General features: G+C 42.9%; 1 protein-coding gene across 1 annotated transcript in view; it reads left to right on the top strand.

Annotated features, from left to right (window-relative positions):
* Window positions 1-7796: 7796 nt before the first annotated feature.
* Mgll (monoglyceride lipase) overlaps window positions 7797-8584 on the top strand; it is an 80495-nt gene continuing 79707 nt past the window's right edge. The window contains exon 1 of the mRNA XM_010617256.3: window positions 7797-8047. The gene's annotated coding sequence lies outside the window, so the exon portion shown is untranslated. The remainder of the gene's footprint in view (window positions 8048-8584) is intronic.

The raw sequence follows: 8584 nt of genomic DNA, 5'->3' as shown, positions 1-8584 counted from the left end.
TTTTTTTTTTTTTTTTTTTTTTTTTTTTTTTTTTTGTACCGGAGATCAAACTCTGGACCTTGCACTTGCAAGGCAGGCAGCGGCACCACTGAGCTGAACCCCAGATCCATCTGCTGCCTCTTGTTCACACAAAATATCTGGAGAGGGCTGTCTACACTGGCCATCTCCACTTATTTTCCACCCACCTCATGAGTCAGTACAACCTCATGATTCATCTGTACACTTCGTTCTCTCCAAGGTCACAATGACCTCCTTGTCACTGAAATAACTGCATATGACCCTATCCTTCTTTTGTTTGATTTCCAGGCCAATTTGAACTCTGTTGGCCACAGATTCTAAAAAGAGGGTCTCCGTGAGCCCTCCCATGCGCTGTCCCCTGAGAACTCAGAAGGCCTGCATTGGCTCTGACCTCACTCCCCAACCCACCGCCCAAACTGATTCCCCTTCCTTCCTTCACATCCTGCAGTTCAGGAAGGCACCGCCCTGGGACACAAACCGGAAATCCAAGCCTTGGAGTGGGGCACAGCAGAGGCTAGGAGGGAGGGGCAGATCTGTATGCCACCTGCAGGGCCAGCCTCTTCCCAGATGCAGGACGGCAGCCTGGCCCAGATGCTACATTCACAGGCTTTTGGTCTTTTAGAGGAACTACAACCCAGCATTATTATGTGAAATGTCTTCTTTTGTTTTGTTATGTTTTGTAGTACTGAAGATGGAACCCAGGGCCTTTGCACTAAGGTACTTCTTCAGACCTCTTTTCTTTCTCCTTGTAAAAATTTTTTAAAATTTTGAGACAGAGTCTCATTAAGTTGCCCAGGCAAGTCTTGATCTTGTAATCCTTCTGCCTCAGCCTCCTAGAGGGCGGGAATTACAATGCCTTGCTAAATGTCCTGATTTTCAAATGTTGCTTACCATAGCACTGCCCTGGACAGATCACCAGCCAACCAGTGTTGGCACAAGTGCACAAGTGGCCACAGCACAGCCCTGCCTGTCTCCTTTCCTCTCTTGGCTGCTGTGGGCTGCCTCTGTCTCCAATCAGACCTCTCTCTTTGGAGTCACAAGTCCAGCTGCCCACAGGATGTAGATGGAACTGTGGCCTCTGCTCTTTGAGAGAGGGTTGGATTTAGATTTGCATGTGAAGTCACCAATTTTTAAAATTCACCTTTCAAAAATTCAGATGGAAAAGTACTTTTTCTTGGATCAGATTGTGGCCCACCAAGCTGCCCCCTCCAGTTTAGTGTGAGCTAAATCACCAGGCGCCATGCCATGCTGGTCCTACGTCACAAGGCCCTTGTCTTATCTTTCTTTGCATGGGCCAGGCAAGGTGTCCACCTTCAGGGTTCTGCGTTTTGGGGGAGAAGCCAGGCTCAGAAGGGAAAGCAGCTTGCCAGGAAGTAACAGAACTGCTTGGGGGAGCTTTGTTCTGAAGCTTCATATCTCTGCTCCCCTTTATTTTCCTTTGGTTTAATGGCACAGAGCCTACTTCTTCTCCATCACTTACTTCGTGCATCAGCTCCCTTCCTAGTCTCCATTTCTTTTGCACCAGGAGTGATTTATAACTGAAGTATGCAGCATCCCAAATTCCTTTTATTTACTTTTGTTTTTATGAGTACATGCCAGTAGTACATACTGATCACATTCTTCTTGGGGTCTTGTACATGACACATCTTAATTCTTTTTACTTTCCTTTCCTCTTTCCTTCCCCAACAACCAGAATTCTAATGACCAGACAGCTGTGTTTGGATAAACTAAACTCGTCAGTGAGTGAAACTCTTGGTCCCCTTACTGTCTCTTGGCTCATTCTTTCCCTCTTCCTCCTCACGGGAATTTTCAGCATATTCCACCCTCTCCAAATCCTGGAGTGTCTCTGAAGGTCACACAAGAACACCTGTGCCTCTTTTCCTTGAATTGTCACCTGCTTTTTCACCCTCAGTTGTAGGAGAAGATGTGGCTAGCTTGCACTTTTCCTGGAGATCATAGTTACCAGTCCTGCTCTAGAGGTCTCTGGACGCAGTGCAGGAAGGACCTGGTGGCCCTGTAACTTCCCTAGTGAAATAAAAAGGCAGCAATAAGACTTCTGTATCTGCAAAAGCAAAGTCGAAGTGTTTCCCCCTATTCCTCCTGTTAAATGCAACTAAAATCCTCAGGCCTTATGCATAAAACAGCACTGGAAGACTGGAAGGAGAAGAGAAAAGATAGATCAGTTACAAAAGCCAGGGTACCGGGGACAATGTGTGCACCCTCCTGCTCTCCAGTCTCGGCACTGGAGAAGCCAGGATCCCAGGAATTCCAGGCCAAAATGAAGACTTACTGAAAGCCAGCTCTTTTCGGCCAAAGCCAAAGCAAGACAGAAAGCTCCTAGAAGATAACTGCTCTATGCCAGACAAACATAAGGGGGGAAACCAAGTGCAAACCAAACTCAGCCACACCAACAAAGGCTGAGTGGGAAACTGGGATCTCTGCCTCTACCTAGAAGTGAGGGTGTCCCTCACCCCTTTGTCTGAGTTGGCTCAGAGAAAACAGGCAAAACAGAAAGCTCAAAATGAGACTCTGAGTCTGATACTGTGACCTATACACAACCATATTTCAGGAGAAAATCACTTATTGAGAAACCAAAACATCTAACATTGGACAAAAGCAAGATGCAACAGATGCCAACAGAAAGAACAGCAACTCTAAAGCAGCCGTGATAAAGATGCTTTCATGGACACTACTAAAATGCAAGTATGGACACACTAAAAACAAACAAAAACCAGAAAGTCCTAGCGAAGGAACATAAAATATAAAAAAGAACCAAATAGAAATTTTAGTGCTGAAAAACAGAATAACAAATAAAATGCCTAGTGCATGGCCTTCATGGCCAAGTGGAGGGGACAGAAGAAAGAATCAGTGAACCAGAGGCCAGGCATGGTGATGCATGCCTATGATTCCAGCTGAGGCAAGAGGATTGCCACCAGTTTGAGGCTGGCCTGGGCTGCACAGTGCATTCAAAGCCAGCCTGGAATACACAGTGACCTGTCTCAAAAAACAGAAACAAAAAAACAGCAACAACAACAAAAAAATCAGTTAACTGGAACACAGAAAAAATTCCCTCGAGCTGAATGACAGAGAAAATGTACCCTGGAGTGAAGCACAAATTCTGCAACAGGGGAAAAAAAGATCTAGCCTCAGGGACCTGTGGTACTGCCACCTAAAAAATCTAAGATTTGTGTCATCAGAGTCCCAGAAGGAGGAGAGAAAAGATGGTGAGGATGAAAGTGTACTTCAAGAAATGATGCTGAAAATGTCCTCAATTTGGCAGCAGACACAAACCTGGAATTATTCAGATTCAAGAAGCTAAACAGACACCAAGTAAAGTAAAGCCAAGGGCATCCATACCAAAACACATCACAGCAAAACACCTGAAAACTAAATACAAATAAACAATTCTAGAAGCACTGCAAAAGAAATGGTGTGTTACCTACAAGAGAAAAAGCATTCAAGTGTCAGTAGACATTCCATCAGCTACCAGCAAGACGAGAACCGAGGGCACAATGTTTTTCAAGCACTGTAAAACAAAACAAAACAAAACAAACAAACAAAGCTGTTAATCTAAAATTCGATATCTAGTGAAAATGCTCTCCAAGGTTGAAGGGAAAACAAGACATGTGCAGATGATGGAAAAATCAAGAGAAGTTCTGACAGCAGAACTACCCCAAAAGAATGATGAAAGGAAATGAAAAACTAAGGAAGAATTCAGTGAGCAAAAACATGGAATCAAATAAAATAGGCCTTCCTCCTCCTCTTCTCTGAATTATATTTTATGGCTGAATCAAAAATTATAGCACTATCTGATGTAGTTCTCAGTGCATGTGGAAGGAATAGTTAAGGCAGCTGTAGTATACACAGTAAGGGACATAAGAAGATATCAGGTTTCTATAACATCTAGAATTGGTAAAATTACATAAAATGCAATTCAAAGAACCACTAAGATATCTACGCAAAGATATATGCTCAAACATAGTTTAGAAAAATACAAATGTAACGCTAAAAGTTCCCATTCAAGCAACCCACGGGGAGGGAAGAAAAAGAAAATAGAAAAGGGAAAGCTGAGGTAACAGAACACAAAAGAGAATAGCAGACTTAAGCCCTAACATACTCATTAAATGTAAATGGTCTGAAATTACCAGTGCAAAGGTAGACATTGATACAATGAACTACATTTAAAAAATTTATTTCTGATACACAAAATGTACATATTAATGGTATAACGTGAAATTTTGATACATGTTTATTGTTTAAGGCTTAAATCAGTTTAAACATGTCTATCTCTTCAAACATTTATAATGAGTTTAAAAATTCTTTTTTCTTAGCTTTGGCATCTGCAGTTGATTATGTACATCTTGCTGTAGAACAGCCCACTAGAACTTCTCGCTCCCGTCTAACCCTAGATTAGTGTCCACTGACTGACCCCTTTCTCACTTTTCTTATCTTTCTACCACCATTGCTGTCTTCCCTGTCCTCTAGAAACTACCATTTTATTCTCAACTTCTGTGAGCTCAATATTTTAAATTATGTACATAAGAGAGAGCACAGAGTACAGTACTTGTTTTTTTGTGTCTGGCTTAACTGAACATAATTATCTCTAGTTCCACCCATGCTGTCGACAAGACTTTCTTCTTTTATGGATCAATAATATCCCACTGTGTATAGGTGCCACATTTTCTGTATGCAGCAGATTTTTAAAAATGATCTAACTATGTGTTGTTCACAAGAAACTCACCTAAAATACCATGTGCTCAATGTAGAAAATCCTGAGTAAGCTGAAAACAAGAGCAAAATTCAAACCCTCCTATATTATGTCTGATAAATGAGCTCAGCAAGGTGATAGGATACAAGATCAAAAGACAAAAACCAGTTTTTTCACCACATAACTGACATTAACATGTAGAAACCTAAATTAAAAGCATATGACATTTACAATTAGTTAAAAGAAACAAAAGTATACATCTGACAAACCATGTGCAGGATTTTATGCTGAAACACTTCAACCTGGATAAAATAAATCAAAGAAGAACTGAATTAATTGATAGATATACTATGTTCATGGATTGGAATTCCTTTTCAGCTTTGTTTTGTTTTTGTTGTTCTGGGGATTGAACCCAGGGCCTTCACAATGAGTTATATCCCTACACCTTTTTTTAAATTTTGAGAAAGGCTCTCAAATTTTGAGAAATTGCTCAGGTTGGCCTCAAATTTGTGCTTTTCCTATCTCAGCCTCCCACAGATTAGAATACTTAACAATAAAAATGTCAGTTCTCAGCAAATTGATATACATATTTGATACACTTCCCATCAAGATCTCAGCCACATTTTTTGACAAATATAGAGAAGATTATCCCAAGATTTATATTAAAAAGTAAAGGAACTAGAATAGTTAAACCAATCTTATAAAGGAAGAAAAAAAGTGGAAAGAAATGATCTGTCCAGCTTTAAGGCTTATCAGGTAGTTTCAATAATAAAGATTCTGTGGTATTGGTGGGGGAATCAGCACAGATCAGTGGAGCAGAATAGAGACCAGAAAAAGACTCACACAGCAAAAAAAAGCAGAATTTGGTAAAGGTGTAGAAGCAGTTCAAGGGAAGGGTATCAGCTTTTCAGCAGACTGATGGTGTAACTGGGTGCATACAGACAACTTACACCTTATAAAAAAATTCAATCCACATGGGTTGCAGAAGTAATGTGAAATGCAAAATTACATAACCTATACAGAAGAGAATCAGAGGAAATCTTCAAATGTTGCACTAAGCAGAGACCTCTTTGACTTGACAGCAAAAGAATGATCCATAAAAGGAAAACACTGATATATTGGGTTTTACCAAAGTTAGAACATTTCCTTTGCAAAAGATCCAGGTAAGGGAATGAAAAGAAAGGCTACATGGAGAAAATATTTGACTACTATAGAATAAATAAAAAAACCTTTGAGACACAACAGTAAAAGAATAATTAGTAAAAGAACAACAGTAAAAGAACAATTTTACTGAATAGGACTCAGAGATAATGGAAAAGCATGCAGGAAGACATCCATTACTATTAGCATAAGGCAAAACAAAATAAAACCATGGGAATGTACACTGGTACAGCCACTTTGGAAGGCATCTTGCTGGTCTCTTCTTAAAAATAAGCTTGCCATTTCTGTGTGGCCTAGCAATTGGACCTCTGGACATTCAGCTCAAGAGAAATGAAGACTTATGTCCATGCAGACACCAGTCCCTGGATGTCCACAGCAGCCTTATCAGGATAGCCCCAGACTGCAAACAGTCCAGGTAAGCTTTGGTGGGTCTGAAACAGAGTGGTGCATCTGCACCCTGGAACCCTCTGTGCAACAACCTAGACTTTTGGTGAATGAAAGGAGGGAATGCTAAAAGTGCACCTACTGTCATAATTCCATTTACAAAACATTCTCAAACTGACCAAATTGTAGAAATGCAGAACAAATTCATGATTGCCAGGAGTTCTTGGGGAAATGAGGCTCAGGAGAAAGTGGATATGGTTATAAAAGGGTAACTAGTGATCTTTGCAGCTAGGGAAATGTTCCATTTCTTGACTCCACAAAAGTCAACATCCTGGCTGTGAAACCGTACTGTCCCTTTATAGGTCACCTCTGGGTAGAACTGTCTAAAGGGTATACAGCAACTCTTGGTATTATTTCTTACAGTTACACATGAATCTATAATAATCTCAAGATAAAAAGTTTAATTAAAAATTGAATGCTAAAGAATGAGCAGAAGGTGAGGCATGGTGGCGCATGCCTATAATCTCAACACTTGGGAGGCTGAGGCAAGAGGATCTCTGTGAGTCCCAAGCCAGCCTGGGCTACATAGTGACTTCAAGGTCAGCCTGAACTACCTAGTGAGATCCTTTAAAAAAATTGAATGCTAAAGAATGAGCAGAAGGTGAGGCATGGTGGCGCATGCCTATAATCTCAACACTTGGGAGGCTGAGGCAAGAGGATCTCTGTGAGTCCCAAGCCAGCCTGGGCGCACGTCCTTGTTAAAAAAAAAAAAAAAAAAAAATAGATGAGTAGAAAGGAGCATAGGCAGCATGGTAATAAATTTCTTAATGTTTTGCAATCAATGTTTAACTAAAGGGAAAAAGCCAGATGTAGAACAACACACCTTACGCTCAAGAGTCGAGGTCTCACTATGTGGCCCTGGCTTGGCCTCAAATTCCTGGGTTGAAGTTATCCTCCTGCTCCCTGGTAAGCCAGGTCTAGGTGCCTGCCCCAGTTTCTTTTCTCGCAGATTCTTGGTCTGCTAAGCACACAAATAAGTAACCACACTGGGAGAAGCTCTAGATTGCTGCAGAAGTCCTGCTGACATCTCCTGCAAAGTCTCTCTTCAAAACTTCAAAACTATTTTGTCACAAAACGCTGGGAGTGAGAGCATTATTAAAATTTTTATTTATTTTTTTGTGTGTGAGATAGGGTCTTGATACATGGTTCAGGCTGGGCTTGAACTCACTATGTAGCCCAGTCTGGCCTCCAACCTGTGGGCAATGAATCCTCCAGCCTCAGACCCCTTGGGATTACAGGTGTGCACCAACACGCTGGGGCAGGGGTATTTGAACCAAGGACTAAGTGAAGGGGCCTGCCATACCCCAGCCACTCCTAGCTACAGTTCCAGGCAAATACAGTCAACTGAGCAGGGCCAGTTTTGCAACAGTCCCCAGCTCCCTCCCCCAAGGCTCCTAAAACCCAAGGCTCCTAAAGTTCCCAGATAAGAAGTCACAGCCACTCCTCCTCCTCCTAGCCCCAGCCACCACCCCAGGGCAAAGAGGCCTGAGAGAGGCCGCCACCTAAGCTGCTTCTCTGGGGCTATTGTTTCCTCCCGGGCTATTGTTTCAGAGGAAGGCGCTCCACAGCCCAGGGCCTCGCGGGACACCAAAAGTGTGACCCCCCAAACTCCTGGAGGACGTCAGCCCTCCAACATTAGTGCCGGTGTCCGTCCCCCCTGCGGCCACACTGGAGGTATCCTGAACAGAGCTCAGACTGCCTCTAGCCTAAGCACAGGTACGGGAGAATTTATGGTGAGCTGGGGAGGGTAGAAGGGCAGGCATTTTGGGGCAAGGTGCAGTCCGCTTTAGCTTTCCTCCTGGCCCAGCTTTTTACAGTGTCTGTGTGAGGTGTAGCTGTGTGAAGTTTCAGTGTGTGGTGTCTGTGTGTATGCTTGTTCCTGTGTGAGTATGTGTTTGCTTGTGTCGCTTTCTCTCGATGTTACATGTGTGTTGTGTGTGTACATGGGTGTGGTACCTGTGTGCCCCCGTGTGCAGTGTAGTATGTGTAGGAAGGCACGTGTCTGTGTACCTGTGCTATGTGCACACGAGTGCCGCGTGCCTGTAGATCTGTGCGCGCGTGTCCCTGTGCCTGTGAGCGCGCGTGTGCGCCGCGTTCCCTTCCGCGTGGTGACAGTTCCCAGGCGGCCACCTCGGGGCGCAATACAGTACCACATATCCCATGTCTCTCATTTCCGGCCTTTTCATTAGATGGGGGCTGCCCAGAGTGAAGTAAAACCGTTGAAATGAAATTTGGATTGAGCCAAATTGGGAA

Source organism: Fukomys damarensis, unplaced genomic scaffold (assembly GCF_012274545.1).
Source record: "Fukomys damarensis isolate Sample0158 unplaced genomic scaffold, DMR_v1.0_HiC HiC_scaffold_37, whole genome shotgun sequence".
Classification (NCBI taxonomy): Eukaryota; Metazoa; Chordata; class Mammalia; order Rodentia; family Bathyergidae; genus Fukomys; species Fukomys damarensis.
This window is presented reverse-complemented; position numbering and strand designations above follow the sequence as displayed.